Source organism: Poecile atricapillus, chromosome 2 (genome assembly GCF_030490865.1).
Source record: "Poecile atricapillus isolate bPoeAtr1 chromosome 2, bPoeAtr1.hap1, whole genome shotgun sequence".
Lineage (NCBI taxonomy): Eukaryota > Metazoa > Chordata > Aves > Passeriformes > Paridae > Poecile > Poecile atricapillus.
Genome location: NC_081250.1, coordinates 95,252,831 through 95,272,977, shown reverse-complemented (window position 1 = coordinate 95,272,977; position 20,147 = coordinate 95,252,831).

The following is a 20,147-nucleotide window of genomic DNA, read 5'->3' as shown; positions in this document are numbered from 1 at the left end:
AGTTTCATTTCAGAGCAGTATTACATATTCCCAACGCTCCTTGAAATGGTAGCTAAAATAAGTTGGAAGCAGAGGTTGGATAAGCAGAGGTGTTTGGACATACATCAGTGTTGTTTGTTTTCATCAGTCTGGAAATGCTACATGATTGTCTGGACGCAGTAAGAGAAGAGTGAGTCTGTCCAATGGGAAAGAATAGACTTCAGGTTAAGCTGGAAGACACAGATGGATCCCTGTTGGAATCAGCTTGTTCACCTCTGGACCCTAGAAAGCATTCAGTAATGGGCCAGCACTATCAAGGACCTGTAATGGTGAGCTCAGAACTCTTTCAGATCAGCATTAATAGGATGTGCCTGTGCTTGTAAGGATGCCTAGTCTGCATTTTTATAGGTGCATAAATAACTGGGCAGGCTAAATTAATGCACAAGCCAGGTTAAGACCTTTATAAAAGAAAAAGATTGTTGCATTATTGGCATTAATATGATTGAAAGGGTGAGTGCAGAGATACGATGCCATATGGTGGCAAGCAAGGCCTGTGGTAAGCTTTCTGTTGGGAAGCAGGGTGTCACCTTAGGGAAGTGCAGTGGAGAGTGACTAGGGTACCACTCATGAAGATCTTCCTCAGGTTTTCTGTGTCATCTTTGGTAATAAAGGAATGGAGAATTTAACTATCTTGACCTGCTGTACAGTCTAGAGAATTTATAGACTTTTCCCCTAGGACTTCTCCCCTAGCAGAAGAATTCCTGCTGCATCCTAAACAATACTTTTCCTTTATTTGTACTTTACCTGCCATCTCCAAATGTGCGTGTCATCTTAACCTCAAGATGTCTTGTTCAGGAAAATGCTGCATAAAGTGAAGACTTTGGAAGAGCTCTCAAAAATACACTTGGATGTGATTAAGCATTCCGGTTTGAAATGGGTAATGATCAGTGTGCACAAAGCACTGGAGGGAAGGACAGAGAAAGAGAAGGAGGAAGCAGAGCTCAGTGTTGTCAAAAAGCCACAAGACCTTTGAATTATTACACTGAAAATTGAAACTACTCTATCAAAATTGATGGAAGTGGCATGCAATGTTGTTCTCCTCTGTACCTTATGTCCAAAGTTTACACTTTGAAATATGTTCATCTGTAATTCAAACCTAGGGGTCTGACTGACCTCAAGTTATTTTTTTAAGCAGTCTCTATTTACGCGGCTCCTCGCATGTTGACCCTTTGGACACACAAAGACAGGTCGATGTGCTTTGAAATTGAAATGGCTGCATACACACACAGACACCTCCCTTTCATTCCACCCTTCCCCATGTGGCAGGTCCTGCAAATTTGTCTCTTTTTTTAAGTCTAAGAAAAGATCACAGATATATTGGGATATTATTCTTAGAAACAAATGCTATAACTTACAGTATTATGTGTATTCTTAAAATACATGTGTGTGCAGTGTCACGTGCACATACTGTGCAAACATGTGAGAGCTCTTCAGAAAAATCATTGCAATTCATCACGTATTGTGTCCTCCCCACTACTTGAGGATGAAAGTTTTCAATACTAATGCTGCAAAGTGGGTATTATGTTGATTTATGCTAATCGGTTCTATACATGCTGTCATATTATATTGTTAAGTGATGACATTGGTGAAGTACTGTTGCTTCCAGTGTTAACAGCCCACCAGTGCTGGTTTGTAAACAGCAGGGGAGCCACCCACCTCCGCGGTCTCTATGGTCTGTTAGATACAGCAGGGAGCTGGGGACCTCCACTCCTTCCTTTTCTTATGCCCTTTTTGGTATGGCTAGATATAAGGAGGTTACAAAGGTGTTTAAAATGGGGCTTTTCTTATATGTTTTCCAGTTCATTACTGTATAGCTACAATAGGGCACCTTATGTGGATTTGAGACCTTCCTTTGGACCCACCCTGACTTAGGAGCTGCAAATGTCTGTCCATGTGCAACATGGTAGAGTAACTTCCACGTGAGCCAAAAATTTCTGTGCCTTATGAGCAAGACCTTACATGTGTTCACAAGAATTGTCTAGCCTCTGCTCAGATGGGGAGGAGTGTGGATGTTGCAAAAGACCTCTCTGCTGTCTGCAGTAGCAGGACTACTTGAAAGGACTGAGAGAGGGGTGATGACTAGGAAGGGTGATGATTGACTGCTCTTCCTGACTCTGCCTTCCTCTCCCCCACATCCGATGGCAGAGCAGGCTTGTGTGTTCCTGGGTGCCTTGTTTGTTTCCTTTGTCAGTGCTTAAGGGTACAGAGAAAAATACTGGTCTTAAAGCAACTGTGAAGGATCACTGTTTATTTGTCTTGTTGATGTGGGGTAAACTCTCAGTTGCAGATGATAGCACTTTGCTGTGTGCTGCACATGCACAGCCAATGAATGTTTCATCTAAGAGATAGGGAAGGACTGCTGTTTTCATGTCAACTCTGAAGGAAGTGTTTTAATGAAAGGGAGTAAGTCAAGTTTCTTTGAACTCCCTTTATGTGTGATTTTGTGTTTGCTATGTCCTGTGCTTAAAGCATTTACTTCCCCTGATTACTTTATACAGCAAGTTCAGTCTGGGACCATCACAAATGACTTTCACTATCCAAAGTAGGATATGGAAATGTTTTGTTTGCATTTGGTATTTTATGTTAAGTAGCAGAATATGCAGGATATATTGGCTTCTGCTAAGTCTATAACACAGCTGATGTTCAACAATGCAGTAGTAAAACACTGCGCTATTTTAAAACAATCACTTAGGTCATGCTATATTGTGGCTAAAATAACATGAACTTCACCTATCTCCCTGTTATAAAACTTCACCTCAAAGGATGCATTCTAGCTGTGCAATTTATCTTTCAAGCAACTCTAGATTTACTAAGCCCAGCCTGAACTCAGTTCTCTGCTTTTGATCAGTATATTAATTTAACTGAAGAGCCTCTGAAACAAAAGGAACATTGATAGAATGGAAGCAGAGGATAGAGAGAACACAGCAATACAAGTCTTTCTTGCAAAAGGAAGTTGCCCTGAAGAAGTAGCAATAGATCAAACACTCTCCATCACCAGGCATGTCTATGGTAATTGAAGTTAACACTGGAACATTCATCTTATTGACACATAGTTTGTTTAAAAAGTAAACTCGGTTTGACTCATAGACTGTGATGATCAGTTTGTAACAAACGGTGGAAAAATTTTTAGATGCTGGCATGCGAGCTTTTTTAGCAGTATCTGGTACAAGGAGGGGTTGCAAGAGGCTGGGATAGGGAAGAGTTGCAGCTATTGAAGTACAGAAGGGGAAACACTGAGCAGTTCTTGGGAGAGACTGTAAGAGAAAAGTTTCTTGGTTTTCCCACTATTTTGTTTCTGAATCTGATGTGTAGCAAAAAACTCCCCAAAACATCAGAAGTACTTGTGTGCTGGTCTGCTGGTGACCACCCTGGGGACTACTCCCTCCAGTGCATGGTTTAATGACATGGGGCAAGCAAGCCCCTTATCGCTGAACATTCTTGCATAGCTCTTCAGGATATCTCCACACTTTCTGCATGTAAGGTAGAGGCAGACTTGCCCTCACACAGGGCCATGGGGCTACTGCTGTCTCTCCCTCCAGACATTTCTCATCTGTACCCTGATTACTCTGATGCCTGGATTTCAGCAGTTCCTCTGAGCTGGGTGGCATCCTGCATCCTGTTTTTCCATTGAATACTGTGTATCTACATCAAAAGGACTGGCAATAAATGTTACTTTAATAATCCTAAATTGTCTTGTGAGGAATTGTCTCCACACATCTTTTTGCCTGGGGAATTGAACACCTCTGGGTGTTCAATGTGTGAGAGTGCACATGCTTGAATATGTGTGTGTGTGTATCCGTGTGTGTGAGTGTGTGTGTAGGAATGAGTGTCCAGAGTTTGCTGTGCACATTTTCTTGCACAAAAGAGACAGAACAATCTGTCTCAACATCACTAAAAAGAGCAGCAGCAGTGCTCATCTAAGAAAAAGAACACTCTCCTCACCAGTAGCACATTTGTGTTGATTGCTGTTATTGAAGCAGTTTATTAAGTATACAAGAAAGTCCAATACAACAAATTCAGAGGGAAAGAAAAGTTGTAAAGACCAACACAACTGCTCTTCTGTGAATCTCTTCATTATGGAGTCACTTGGGTTGGTTACTATTTCAGAGGGAAAATGATATTTTTGTGGAAGAAAAAAAGGAGAAAAAAAGAAATCTACAAAAGCCAAAGTGCTCTATCTTTTTTTTCCTACTTTCCCTCAGCTCAATTTTCTGATAATCTCTGGTATTCACTGAATCAAATGGTGACTGCTGATTGTTTTGATGATAAATTGCCTGCAGTGCATGTGGGACTAATTACGAGATGGCACATTTCATTCTGCCACCTGTATAAACTATATTTTAGACAGGCACAATAAGGAAAGTATTCCCAACAACACAACATTTGGAAAAGCTGCAGACATTCTCCCTGTTCCCTCCCCCACTCTTACTAAGGGAAAATTTTGTAATAAAGGGTTGGGTCTTGAGTCTATAATGTGGGAAAAACCTGAGGGAATAGATGGATAAGGAAGAAATCAACCTGGAGGATCTACCGGAAAGGAGAAGTGGGGTTCTGGGAGAAAAGAAAGAGAAGGGCAATATGTCCATAGAGAAGGAGAGATCAAAGGGAGTAAAAGACCTGAAAGCAATAAAATTGTTTTGGCACATGAGAGGGAGACGATGAGACTTAGTTAGTTGGCCTGGGGAAGTAGATGCTCAAAAGGTACAGGCAAAGAGCTAAGAAGAAAGAGACAAAATCTGGGTCAGATCCTCCTTGGTGACTGAAGACTGATTGATATGGTTTGGAAAAGTGAAACAGGGTGAATTCTGACCTTTTCTGAATCACTGGCATGGCTAGGACACAAGCGTTGCAACCACATGACGCCAAAAGGAAACCCCAGATGCTTTTTGTGTAACCTTTCTCTTGCTTCTTCTTGGAGGTGAGGTGGTGTACAATTTTGATTAGTATTCTTTTGAAAGAGGAACACTTTTTTTTTTGTGCAAAAGAAAAACTTGAAATCATTAAAAACCATATTATAAGCTACACTTGGTATTTCAGTGTGTATTAAACAATGGAACAGAATATTTAACTTTTTGGGGTTGTTTTAACAAGAAGTCCTTATTTTCTGTAGCTGTCTCCACATTTTTTTTGGCCTTTCCCTTTGCTCTCTGCAGATGTCAAGACAGTGCAAGTGTGCATGAAGGTCCTTGAGTATGAGAGAGAATAAGAGCATAGAATTGTTACTTCATTCTGTGTTTCACACAGTGCTGTTGTCATGGCCCCTTATAATAGCAAATAAATGATCTTCCTTCTGTCTTCTCTGCTCCAATACTGGTGCTTGTATCTTCCATTTTGTCCAAAGGTCCCAGTGCAATAGCTGACATAGAATAGCACATCACCGCTGCTCATGCATGCATGTATGCATGTATATGTATTTACACATTATCATCACCTTGACTGGCTGGAGCCAGCTTTTGGTTATATAGTCTTCAAACACTCTAAGTCCCTTACTGTCGTTGTGTTTTGTACATTGCGTTACACCCCACAGGGGTATCACCAGGGTACCAGTAATATCGCTTTGTGATATGCAAGTAATCTCCCAGAACAAGTATTTGTGACCTAATCTGTGTGTATCACTCTTTTCCTGCCCAATTGCCATTCAAGCACAAAGACATTATTTCAAAGAGAATTAACGTCATGTGTGTTGGCTGTTCCTCTTACAAGAGACTGGTAGCATTTTTGTTAAGCCTTTCCTTGTCACCACAAGAGACAGCACTTCCAGTAACAAGGAATCTTGTCTTTTTCCTGGTGTTCCTAAGAAGAAGAGACCAGACTCATTCTGAGTCAGTTGAGTGTCTGTCAAATTTTCCCTAAAAACTCCTGGATGCACTGCCCACCTTCTCAAACTGATGTTGAGGTTTTAGGGAACCAGGGTCCCACAGAGTTTAGGCACCTATGTCCTGGATAGAAGAAAGAGACATATTCGTACTCCCAAGAAAGACTGCTTGAAGAGTGAATGCATCTATGTCATTAGACTACAGAGAATAGACTCAGGAAAAAGTGGGAGGAGACAATGCTAGGAATGCAGAATTATGCAGTGTCTTATCCAGGTAAAATTCTGCTGTGTCTTGCCCTTCAGCAAATACAGGTAAATCTGAACCTGAAGCTCAAAGGCGAGAAACAGATTCTCTCTAAACTTCACTGGCAGTGACACTATGCAGAGTTTCTCTTTTGTCACACATCTATCCAGCCAGCCAGCTAACCAGCCAGACACCTGGTTATACTTTGGAAAATCATAGCCATTTGCAGGCTTTTTTATACTGTGACACACTGTAATTTTGCCTTTAACTTTCTTCGTGCATAAGATTGGTTTATGGACTACCTTTACAGATGAACTATTAGGAATGCCAGGAGAAAAAAAAAATCTGCAAAAGCAGCAGATTGGTAGAAAAATAACACTGTGACAATAAATCATTATTCTGTGGTAATAGTCTAATCTTGGATTTGATTTGATGGATTTCCTTTGCCTTCAGACTTGAGTGTATATGAGACAACTTTAGGTAGAAAACAGGGTTTACATCTTGTAATGGACACCTGTGCAGTAAAAACATTTGCCTTCCAAGGAAGGGTTGAGCCTGTAGTTTTGGCATAAAGGAGTCTTCTTGGACAGACAGGGTGGATGGGGAGCTGGGGACCTGAAAATTGGAAAGTGGGAGAAAAAATGAAAGCTCTGGAAGAGTTCTGGAGTCTTCTGGACCTCAAATCTCCTTGAATATTTTTGAACCCCAAATCAAACTTCCTGTCTAGTGTCTGCATTTGTGTTCCATCTCTGTATCAAATAAAAACAATAATGGCACTGAAGTTAAATAAGCGACGTTTTACTGTTAGAGGTAATAAATCTGTTTAAAGATGCATTACTACTTTTCTTGAGGGATAATTTAGACTATGTATCAAAAGGGAAATCAATAGCTTTTTCCTTTACAAATAATTACCTCTTTGAATCCTTTATACTTTTTCTTTTTTATTTATTTTGTCTTCAAAATATTTCTACTAAATACTAAGAGTATCTTCTGCCTTACCTTTAAACCACTAACACTTGCAACACAGAAGCAAAAAAAAAATCATCCCAGGAAGCCTTACCAGTGGTGGTTTGAAAGGCCATTCATGTTCTGCAGAAAGTAGCCAGAGATTTGGGATTTAGCATGGGCTCGTGTTCACTGCACTACAGCATGCAGAGGGAGAAAACCATGTCCTGAAAAAATGAACACAAGTGTGGTCAGAACAGAACTGGGCTTCATGCTGGCTGGAAAAGCTTTAATTTTGATCAGGTAAGGTTTCTCAAGGAGATGTTTTGGTTTCTAGGCAAAAACGTTTAAGACCATCTGAGACAGATCAAAAATAAAGGATGTGAAAATAGGAAACTATTTTAATATCATCATGTTTCTATACTTCTCCTTAGTATGTATCTATAAAAAAAAAAAGACTTTGCTTATTCATAGTTTTAGTTTGGCAAAATCTGTGCTTCTGTGTTCTCTTTCCATTTTATTGATGAAACAAGCACAAGCCCTGAGGTCTCAGGGAAGAACAGTAACCAAATAAAAAAGTTTTTTCTTACAAAAGATAATGCTTTGATGAAACATTTTAAAAAGTCAAAGCTGAAAGTACCTGAAAACATGAGGTAGCCTGTGTGATGTTCTGCCTTTCCTAGTTTCCTGTTCTTTTGAGACTAATCTTCATATATTTTGCCTTGGACTACCAGTAGCTCTCTCTTTTATTTATTTTTAATTTTATTTTAGGTTTGACACAACTCTTAAGTGTTTTTTTAACAGTGTCATTAAAGTGGCATGACTTTGTGTGGACATGTTTCAAGTTTGGCCCTTTCTGCAATTTTAATCTGTAGTTGTATTTGAGGTAATTATATCAAAACCAGATTTTAAATGAATTAGCTGAAATACTGGCATGGGCAGAGTGGCTGCTCACCTTGGACCATGTTAGCATGTTTCACCAGGGCAAGCTGGGGCTCTAGCTCCATTGGGCTGCACAATTATTACAGCTAGGCTGGATGTGTCAATAGGAATTGCAACCACATGTTCCAGTTACAGGGCAAATGCGCTTTACGGTTGTTTAATATAATTCTTACACTATTGAATCATAAGCATAGTCAAGACTATTAAAACTGCCCAAGACAGTTTGGAACTTCTTAAATATATTCACTGTTCAATTTACTGAGGCTTGAAGACAAACTCATCTGTGAGTGGTATAGGTTTCTACTTCTGAATCTCCACAGGATTTCTGTCAGAGATTTTGTGAGCAGGGGAACATGACCACCCCCATTTTCTGGGGAAGCTTTCTCTTTAGAGTCTTCGTTTGTGAAAAAAACATGAGGTTTTTGAGCCTTGTACTCAGTGACACTTTCTGTAGCTCCTGGCTGCTCATGTTTTAGCTGAAGTGTGATGGCGTTCATCTCATCTGGTACAGGCTCAGTTCTCCAAAGAAAAAAAAGAAGCAAGTTTTTAAGACTCAGCATCTTGCATTTCTTGATTGTCTATTTAGGCTGACATTTAGTTCTAATGAAGGATAAATAGTTGGCAAAGGCACATTCCTCTCACTTTCATGGGGAAGGTGTGTGGGAGTGGGGAGCTAAGAAAGTCTTAATGAAAATGATCACAGTTAGAGAAGACAACATTTATTTCAGCATTCTTGTTCCTTCTTCACTCTCTGTAAAGTATTTGAAGTGATAACAGGGAGACAACTAAAAGTGGATGGTGAGTAGTAGGCAGAAGTTGTTACATGCTAAAAAAGGCATTTCGTGATGGAGAACTACTGAGGGATCTAAGAGTCTCTTGAATGTGCACATTAATAACACCTTAAACAAGTGCCAAACTAAAACTGCTGAAAAGGGATAGAAAAATATTCATTCATCTCCTATTAAGATAGTGTTAAATTCTGCTCTTCAAAAATAGATCATAGTGTATGTAAACTTTCTTATGAACAATCAGGAGGCAAATCCACCCTTTCAAGCCTGGATATATTTTTATCTCAAAGTAACAGTAACTTCTTCTACTGCTTTTATTTTTTTCTCCATTAAAGTAAAAAATGTAGCTAGCAGCAGAGGTAGTTGTAGTGCCAGTTCTGCAAAGCATTTAAGAATGTGCTGAAGTGCTTCCCTATGCAACAAAGCCAATAGCACATGCTTTATCTTAAACATGTGCTAAAGTCCCACTGAAAGCATCAATGTTTAAACACGTGTCTAAATGCTTTGCTGTACCAGAGCTTCGGGCACAATTTGTTGTCCTTTGAAGCCAATGGGAATCTTTCCAGTCCTTTCAATAGGTATCCCATCAAGCAATAAATCTCAAATGTTAAATAATCAAACCAGAAAATGAAAAGAAATCTGTTAAAGGTAGTTGCTGGCTACATTCAAATAACAATTTTAAAAGAGTAGGATGTGGTCACAGCTATGCCAAAAGCAGACACAAAGAGAGATGAGATTCAGTCAATAAATTCTTTGTTTAGTTATACATTGGAGTATGTTCATTCTGCTTAGCTATAAACCTGTATTTACATAATTTTTGTTCACTGTGGCCCTGATTCAGCAAATTACTTAAACAGGTGCTTTGTTTTCTACATCTCCAAGTCCAAAAGTCAAAGTGGATCCACATATATTTGTGGCCTGTCAATGAAATGGAGCCTAGAAGATGGCTTTGCTGAATGTCGGATCACAAAAACCTTCCTCCACGAAGAAACTACTATCCAGAGAAGAATTCAATATATAATGATTTTACAACCTGTATCTGCTCACAGTCTGACATTACAAAAAACATTTTGTAAAATAGAAAAGTTATAAAAAGCAAACAAAAAGAAGGCAAGTAAGCCAAGGCATTGTGTTCATTTGATGATGGTTTAACTTTTTAGGCTGAGAAGAGGTTCATGCTGATAAAGCTGTTTTATTTGAGAATTTTTTAAATGAGAATTTACTCATTACAAGACTCTTGGAAATGATATAGCTATTCCGTCAGAGGCAAGAGACAGATAGAGACCACCAAACTATTGTTCTGGGTGGCAACAAATATAATACAGAAGGTCAGACTGAAGCAAATTTTCGAAACTGGATTAAAACAAAGCTCAAAGTGTTCAGTTTAGATAGATATTTCTCAACTGAAATATGTTTGGTTTTTTTTTATTGTTACATAGAAAGCATTAAAATGGCAGAAAATTTGTTTCTTAGTAGTTCTTATTTTGTTGTATAACTTAATACTTATATCACATTAGAAGTCTTCACAGTATCTTTATAAAATAAATTGACACGTTGCATTACCCCTCAATACAAAAATTTTAAATTTTTGGCACAGAAGGCATGACAATGTTCTGCTTAAATACTGCAAGGTTGAAGCAAAGAGAGATACACGGATGTCTGCTTTGTGAAGCTTCAGTATTGCATCACGCTTTCCACTTAGGCTGGGTAAACCTCAGTGCTGTTCTCCTACCTTCTGCTGACAGCCCTCCTTCTTCCAGAGGGGAGGGAAACAAATTGCTCAGGTGGCTTGGCCATGGTGGCAGGACAACCCTCTCAGTGCTTGAGAGGCAAAATTGCGACAACACTGGGACATCTCCAGGCTTCTGACCACTCAGTGACTATCTGGGACCCTCATCTTACCCAGAATATTGATTGATCATTATAAGCAAATTATGGATGAAATCCAAAATGCACTGATTCATTCTTTGAGCATCAGAAGTGTTTTCTACCTTTTCAGACAGTTATAAAAGTAGAACAAGTGATTGCAAAAACATTCCCTCACACACACCATGTCTGAGGCCGGAACACTTGTCTTTGACATTTCATGGCTTTTCTGCCTTGCTTCCTCTAGGTTTAGGTTTTGCTGAGTCTACCTAGGAAAGGAATTGCCTTTCTTGAGGGTGAGGCCTTGGAAACTTCACTGTTGTGTTTGTGGTGCTGTTGGCCCAAGGCTGGCCAGGCTAGAGCATTGCTTCAGTGCTGGACAATGCTTCAGCTTCTTTTGTCTGTAAAATGGGAATGGAGATGTGTAATACGTGGAAAGCTGATGATGCATGAAACACTACAAAAATGAAGTGCAACATAAAGGCCAAATCATTTTATAATTGTTTTCTGACAAAAACTGAATTAGATTCTCACTATCAGAGCATTGAATGATACACTCACATAGATTATAATGTGGCATGATAACATAGTCAGGTGTTGGTAAAAGCAAACTGATATTCCTAATCAGTCAACTTTATTAACCTCATAGAAGAGTACACAGCGAGTAGATATTGCCTTTCCTTTGTATTTTGTTAGCAACCTGCTATTGCCGTCATAACATATTATGAGTAAAACTGCACTGCAGATAAAACATCTGTTTTGAATAAGCAGGTGTATGGCAATTTCAGAACCAAACCCCAAATCCTAATTAAAGGTTGCTATTCCCATTTAACAAAAAGTGTTACTGAAAGTTAACCGCAGTATAACAGTAGCATATGGATGCACACACTCTTCTGATTATCGGAGTCACCTAATAAACAAGTGTATCCACAGCTTGTACACATTCTCCAATGGTTATTCTTTTTCCATTTTTTAGTGATGTGTTTTTACATAAACAACATCACATTTTCAACAGTTTGAAAGAGGGTGTTGGACACCCTCTTTTGTATCTAAAAAAAATGGTATTTTTAGGACAAGTGGTGACCATTTCATTGCTACTACTGGCATTTCCCATTTACACCATGCTAACTCTTCTTTGAATTAATGACTCTACTGCCGATCCTAGCTTTATTAACAGCTGTTCTAAGATCAATGGAGGATTCTGCTGCTGCTATAAAACATTTGATTTCACTTGTCCAACTTAAAAGGTGGAGAGTACTCTGCTCCATTTGGACCTCTTAGTAATTAAATCTATTTTGGAAGGGTTACTGGCCGTTTTAGATAGATGATTAATAATGCTGTTTCTTAAAAAGTAATTAGGAGAACTGAAGAATTCACACAAGTCAAATACTTTCCTCCAGATGTCATCTGGATCTAGAAGGTTACGAAAATGTAGACACAACCTGAAAAGCATAGATCATAAAGCAGGAGCCTTTTAGTGCTTTTGAAGGAGAGGGAAACTTGAGACCTGGGCTGAAATAGTCTTCCATCAGCCCTTTAGATCAACTTCACTACAAAGTCTGTGAGACCTTGGAAATAAAGCAGCTGAACAGAGGGCTGTTCATGAAAGTGGTTAAACCATGAAAGTGGTTAAATCTGGTGCGATCATAGACAGTAAATCCAGAAGTTATAAATTATCTTACCCCCACTTCGATAACAACTTGAGACATTTTGTACAGAGGGCCCAAATGCTCAAGAACTGCAATGTGCTACTGGAAAGAGGAAGAGAAAGAGATACAAGATAATGGTACATTGACTGTCTTATAGCGCGATAATACTAAGATCCAAACCTATCCCAGGTACTTTTAGAGGAATACAAAACTTCGTAAACATAAAGTAAGGAAGTCAAGCTTTGAATGAATACCTAGAAAAAGCTACTTCTCAGCCCCTAAAAATGCTGCAGTGGAAGATATACACTGTGTAATTAAACATAAATGTGATACAAGTACCTCATGAAACACTTCTGTCCTCTCATACAGTACATCAAACCTCCACCTTCGAACTTGCTCTCATGCTCGCATTTGGACTACTGGTTTAAAACTTTGTTACTATCATGGTTAATGCTTATTTTTACTTGCATGTTAACACTGCTGCTGATGAACTTAGACGCTTTAAAATGTCTTGAATGTTTAAAGGAATAAAAAAATTAAGTACTTTCAGTCTTCTTTTATAATCTTCTAACTCTCAGCTGTTCTAGCAGCCCGTGGGAGAAATACTCTGAAAAGAGTTGCGTATTTATGAGTAGGATTTAAAGGCACAGTGTCCCAAAGATAAATGCATTTTATCAAATTCCAGTAGGTATGATATTGAGCTTATTACTTAAGAGTTCCTGCATCTGTCTTGCTTGGAGAAAATTCTCCTTTTCATGTATGAGACATGAAGACATACCATTCTAATCCTTGCTTAATACAATGTGTTTGAGGTGTGATTCTTGTTGTGCTCAGTGCTGTTCGAATGCCAAAGACAAATCTTGTCTTTCTTTAAACTTCTCACAAACCATCATAAATTCTTTAAAAGTTAAGCATCTTCTTTTTTTTTTTTTTTTTCCTTGAATGAACAGAAAACATGTATATTCAATGCAGGAGGAATTATAGCTTGAAATGTCAGGACTGATGGAATAAGGGAAAAGGATAAATGTTCTTGTTAACTACTTTACCATGTTCAAGTGAACAAAGTAGAATGGAAATAACTTATCCAAAGTGATGTAGAGTGTGCCAGATTTTATGGCAAGACATAAGATTCATGGCTGTTATAATGTTATTCTATTTTTATTGTGCTGGATGCCAAGCAAATGGAGGACATGGAATATTTTGTTGGTGTTTTACTTATAGGTGATTCAGTCCAAAACACAATCCACCTTCCCTTTTTTTTCTTTTTTTTTTTTTTAATAGTCATTGGACTGGCTTTATAAAAATTATTGTTCAAGACCAAAAAATGGTGGCAATAGTCAATGTTATTAGCAAAAACTGAGCAGAGCTTCAAGCTACGTAACATTTTTTTTTTTTTTAAACATTGCAGTAGGCTTAACAGCTTGCTGCTTTTTAAGCCTTTGGGGAGCACCTGGCTCACATTTGCAAGCTTTTCTTCATGTTCAGGAGGGTGTGAAACTTACACTCCAGAGGCAAAAGCTGAGATTTGTTTACTCCTAGCATGGCTCCTTTCTACAGCAAGAATATATATATATATATGGATACATATCTATGTATTTTTATATTAAAAATATGCTTATAATATATACACTCTTTTAGATATAAATTACCCCGGCAGAGGACTTTGCAAACTTTTGAGAGTCTCTGTGAATTGATTATGGAGAAGGCTTTTGCAGGCCATGAACTCCAGAAAGTTTATCATTCACTTTTTGCTACAAAGAGGTCAATACTGAAAAGGCAAGAAGAAGCAAAACTGACTTCATCTGTTGATGATCACCAAAGAGAAATCAGCAAATTTTTTTGAGGGTGAATTTTCAATCATACTGAATTTTGTCCTACAGCCTATTTGTATTTCTATCATAATCTAGCACTGCTAAAAATCTCAGCCATGCTGAAGACTGCTATTGTTATAATACATAAACAGTATGGGTTATTTTAATGGACATATTGCCTTAAACTGAATTTTCACCATCTGTTCTGCCCCTAATTTTGAATGCAAAAGAACATATTTCACAATTACATCTGTAAGTAATGATATAAGTAATTTAAATGCATGTATATGTTCACACAATGCAGCAGACAGCTGGGATATTTTTTTCTTTCAGGCACAAATCAAGGGAAGAAATCTACTAACTCCTCAAATAGCACTTCCCCCCTTCCCTTCTTGTTCCCCATTTAGTGAAGCTGTTCTATTGTAAGCATAGTTTTTCCAACAAGCCAATTTTGCTGTACCTAGGAGTTAAAAGCTTGCTCAGTAAACTAATGCGCAAACTCATTTTTACAATGCTTCCCCCTGTCTTCACCCAAATCCCCTCTGGCTTGAATGACAGTTTGGCAGATGCAAGGCATTAAATCAATCAGTTTCAATAGATGTTCAGGGGGAGACAGGTCAGGCTGTGTGGGCCAGTCTGTCTCTGCTGCTGGCTTTGCTTTCATGCCATCCTTTTACACTGGCTTTGGCACAAGTATCCTTCTGCAGGTGAACCTTCAACTGCCTGGCATGCAAGCTGCCTGGCCACAGAGTGAGATTCACTACAGCAGAAATGGAGCACAGAGTTATCAGAATATTATGATAACCACAGCTATGTGGAAGGCTGCTATGAGACAATAAAGTAAGGAGAGTATTTTGGCTCCTATTTGCAAAATGTCCATTTTCAGAGAAGACCTTTGACTGGGATTTCATTCCTCTGCTAGTGTTTGCAAGGTCATGAGATGTCAATTTAATCACTCAATTCATGCTATTCACTACAGCTGAATATTGACTGAATTCCTTGATACTTTGCAAAGAGATCTATTAAATGAGAATTTGAGATGTATAAAAAAATTACTAAGTCTTGAGGGTACTATTTAGATAAAAGCTGATTTAACAGATTTAATTCAAAGGAAATTGTGAAATCTGTAAAACTTGAATGGGTTTTGCAGGATACCAGTGTCCTTCATATGTGTCATATGCATTCAGTTACCTGTATGTACATGCTGACACTTGTCATGTCTGCTAGCAAAATGAGCTGAGATATCAGAACTCACTCTAGCTGGAAGAGAAGAGGAGGCAATTGTAAATTTCTAGAACAAAATTTTAACAGGGAGTTTATTCCTATTGTTTAGTGCAAATTGCTACTAGGGATTAGAGAGGCTTTTATTTCCTGTATCATCGCTGCCTTTTTATGCGGCTGTACATTTACTACTGCTAGCTTTTTTTATGAAATAGATAACAGCAGTGAATTTGCATGGGTCTTATATTGTAGTTTGATAGTATTCTCTACAATGGTGCCCTTCAGACCATACTGCATTTCTTACTTTTTAATTGATAACATCTTTTTTATTGTAAGGAGGTCATAGCCAGAAACAATGAAATGCTGATTTACGACGACTGTCTCTAAAAGCTTACAGAGTTGAGAATGATGGAGGAAAATTATCAGTGAATATTTAGGTAAGGTGAGTGGAGTCATGCATTAGGAAAATTGGAACTGTGTTGGAGATATTAGACATTCAGATTTTCTTACAGTATCTTGAAATTTATATCATTTTAGCAACTGTCTCTTTTCTCCATGGGGGTTGGGTGATTATGTGTGTATCCAGATATAAGATGTAGTCAGATAATAGCTGTCTGGCTATTGATATGCCAAGGAACGAAGACGTGCTGGGGCCAGCCTCTGATATGGGTTGTGTTTGGTGCCGCAGCCCAGTCAGTCCAAAGACAATGGAAAGACTGTACCTGTCTCCATCCCTCCATGGGCTTCATGCGGTTGAAACACATCTCTGGATTGCCATTTGTCAGCAGGGTTGGGGTGGGTATCATTCATACAGAAAGGGAAGCTCCCCTCAGATGAGGTGAGGACCATAGAAACTGATTTTTCAAAATGATTCAATAAACAAAACTCCAGTTTATAAGTGTCTCTGTCACAGTGTAAAGGAGTTTTGTAAAATCTTGCTACAAAGGGAAAAGAAGACACTGTTTTCTCTAAAACCTGAAAATAGAATCTTAAACACCTGAAACCCATAAAATTATTAAGGCTGGAATGAAAAACTTAACTGAAATCATGAGTGCCAAGGGGTTGCCTCCTACTTGTAACACTAGATGATTTTTCTGTGCAGGGCACTTACGTTAACAAAGAAAATCCATAGCTCGTAGTTTCTAAACAATTAAGACAGTCTGTTTCAAAGAGCTGATGAATTAGTTTTCCTGGGGGAGGAGAACAGCTGCACTCATCACAGAACACCTTTCTGGCTTATTCCTTGTAACTTTTTTTAGATCTGTGTATATGAACAAATTTTCAAAGCAAATCTTTTCAGAAGCAAGTGGTAAAATGAGAGCATCCTTTGGGAAGGAGAAGGAGTGAAAAAAAAAAAGCAGCCAAATGAATTAATAAGAAAATAAAATAGAAAAAACTGATTAAAAAGAAAAAAGGAAAGGAATAATAAAGTAGAAAACTACCAGATAAAGAGGGTGTGGTGCAGAAGATTCTCTGCCATACACAGCTTTATTGCTGGCTTGGAATACAGAGTCAAGACCATAAGAATCAAATACAATTACATTAATTTGCTAATTAAACAGACACTGCAAGCACCTAATATGAACAAGTGCAAAAGCTAAGCAAGACAATTCAGGGAAGGCAGTTTCTTAAAATAGAAGGGTATTTTAAGAGGAATTGGCTATCTGAACACTTTCATCCTCCTGGAGAAAAGGGGAGATTCCAAACTGAGGTAATTAAACTATCCTGAGCTCATTCATTAAAATAGACCATTTAAAAATTCCAATTCAAATATTTCTGATGTTCTGACATAGAAATGCAACCTTGATATGAAACTGTGGTTCAGACCCTTGTTCAGTGAAATCCTCATTCCCCAGCTTTATCAGAGACTTTGATGTCTTTTATTATTCTTAAGCATATAACCTCTAAACAGAGAGATATGTCGAAGGAGCAGGAGGAGGAGATTTTGTTTAAAAAATAGACAACTGGAAATACAAAAGAATAAAACCCAGACCTTTTTTTTTTTGTATTAATTATCTGTAGAAGGAAACCTGTATGGCAGATATGCCAGCCAACTCTCTCATCATCAGTTTCAAGACTTCAATCAGTGGATGACTCACAGTTAGTGAAAGAAAAATTGTTCCAGCTACACAAGGAGAGCATAAATATTATGTTTCACTTGGTATCATAATTAACTGCATGCTTCAGATATTTCTTTCATGTCTGCTTTCACAATAGGTAATATAATTTACCGTTAATAGGATTAAAATGTCTTAAAAAAAAGTAAATACTTCATTGGTTTAAGAATGCTTTCTGTTTGTTTTGTGCACATACATATTTGGCTACAGGCGCAGTATTTATACCTCAGTGTAGAAAATAATGAAAAAAAAAAAAAAGATAATATGTATAGTCCAGAAGCAAATGCATTTTTCTGTCTTGCTTGGCTTAATAATAAAAACTGATTTTCTCTGAATTCCTGAAAATGAATCCTGAAGTCCCAAATTATGTACATATAAGAAAAATTTCATGCTAAGGGAAAAAAACCTCAAAAATATTGCAATGTCAAGACACAAATATTTGCTTTGGGAACTTAAAATAGTAATGCTGAAACTCCCAAATTCAGAAGTGCCCTTTTGGTATTGCTTTCTAAATTAAGAATTAAGAAAAAACCCAAGTCTTCAGGGAAAAGAAATTCTGTAGTGTGGAGTATCAGTTACTTCCCATTATAACATCCAAACACAGACACACCAAGAAACCTGAACTGCAGGTCGAAAAAGAAAAAAAGATGAAAGGGTGAAAAAAGTTTTAAAATTATTAAAATTGTTATTGGCAGCATAAGCTTTAGATTTATAAACCCAGCTAATAAGCACATAGATATCCATCACTTAAATATTATTGGGTTGCAGCTCAAAAGTATTTTCCTACTATATTTATGATTTTTTGTTTGATTTATCCTCTCATTTTGCCATATATTTAACTAGTTTTTATTTTTGTTGTTTTAAGTAGAATTACTCTGACTGACATGAGAGCAAGACAAAAGAAAAAAACATGGATCTTAAATATCAGTATCCTCTATAATATATTGTTTCCTTTATGGGTAAAGGGAGTCTTTATTACATAGGTGGCATCATTCCATCTGCTGGTTGGTTTGTATAGAATCTGCTTGGAAGTGATTTGGTCTCCGTGTTCACTGCAGAAAACAGAATTTGGCATAAACATTTGAATGTACTCACTTAACTGCTGATCCATCTATTGAAGTTTCATTAGGGAGCCATGTGCATTTGCAAAGGATGAATGGTTTCATTAGCACTGAGACTAATAAACTTATAAAAGTTAATAATGTGAATATGTTTGATTTGGAATTATGCACATAGACATTAAGAATCGCAAAAAGGCAGGCTTAAAAATGCCCAGCTTTTTTCTAGACTTACACAGCTGGGGTATTTTCACTTTTCTAAGACCTTTTAACCAAAAACACACACTGATTTCTTTCACATGTGCTCTTATGATGTTATCAACAGGTTCTAGTATTACACTAGGATTTCAACCTAAAAGTACAACTTTTATTCCCTCTAAATATCATTTCCAACATGGTTGGCTGTAGGTTTCTTTATTCCTAATCATAGAAATTTTTGTTATTAATAGGTCGAGGTAAGTGCATCAAAATTGTGTTATAGTCAAAAGCACATCCATTTTGAAGTGTCTGTAAAGGTGTGGAGGTCGTATGTATTCTTCATATATTCCTTTCCATGAAGACTCCCAGGAAACTTTCTATTACAGGATAAATTCTGTGTTCAAACACCCCATCTTGGGACAACTGGGCTCTTGCATTCATCCCTGGACTAGTCTGGTTGTGAGCCTCTAAGTGACCTAGCAGACTTTGGTGCCATTTTTCTTCATCACCATCATGATCAGTCATCATCATCATCATCATCATCATCATCAGAGGTAGAAGAAAATGTGCTTAGTTTTTCTCCCTCCTCAGCTTGCTTTTCTGAAGCCAGTGTTACCTGATCAACTCAATCCACTGTCTGCATTCTGATTTTCATCTTTGAATATTCATGATGCGGTCTGAGTAATCAGCTCTCATCCTAGAAGCCTGACTCGGCAGCTGATCCATAATGGTTACCTCCCAAACTTGCAGATGTGTACCATTCTGTTTGTTTTAAAGGTGGAAAACTAATTCAGTCATTGAAGTCACTCAATTACAGGGTAAAAGTAATGAAAGCTCTGTATTTAGAGCTGGCAGCAGTACAATGGTTTTAGTAGAGGGTGATGCACAGATGGGTACAGGGTTTCCAGGACCGTAGTTCACTGAGTTTGGGTCATGGATCTCTGACCAACTCTGAGTGTAATGTGAAGACACTAAATCTTTTATCCATCTCCAGAAAGTTTCATCAGAGACAGACACAATGAGAAGGACCCTTCCTAGCCTGGCCAGCATGTTTTACCTCAGATCTACAAAACTAAGTCACAAGTCAGTTTCTCTGCCTACATATCTTCTCTCTTCTTGGGGAGACTATCAGTAATTGCACCACTTCTGATAGAGGTATCTGTCCCCTCTCACAGGAAAGTGGGGTGAGACCACATCAGGTTCTGTCACAGATGGCACCAAGGGGTTTGGGGAGGAATAAATACCAGTCACATTCATATGTCCATCTCTAAATTGAAGATGTACTGTTAAAGATTCTCTATTGCCAATAACTGGAATCACCATCTATTTTCTTTCATCGCTTTCTTTCTGTTAGAAAGACAACTCATCTCTGACAAATCTATCAGTGGCTTCATTCTTAGACTTAACTAATAGCAGGGCTGCAGCTGCAGGAATTATAAATACATCTGGCTTTG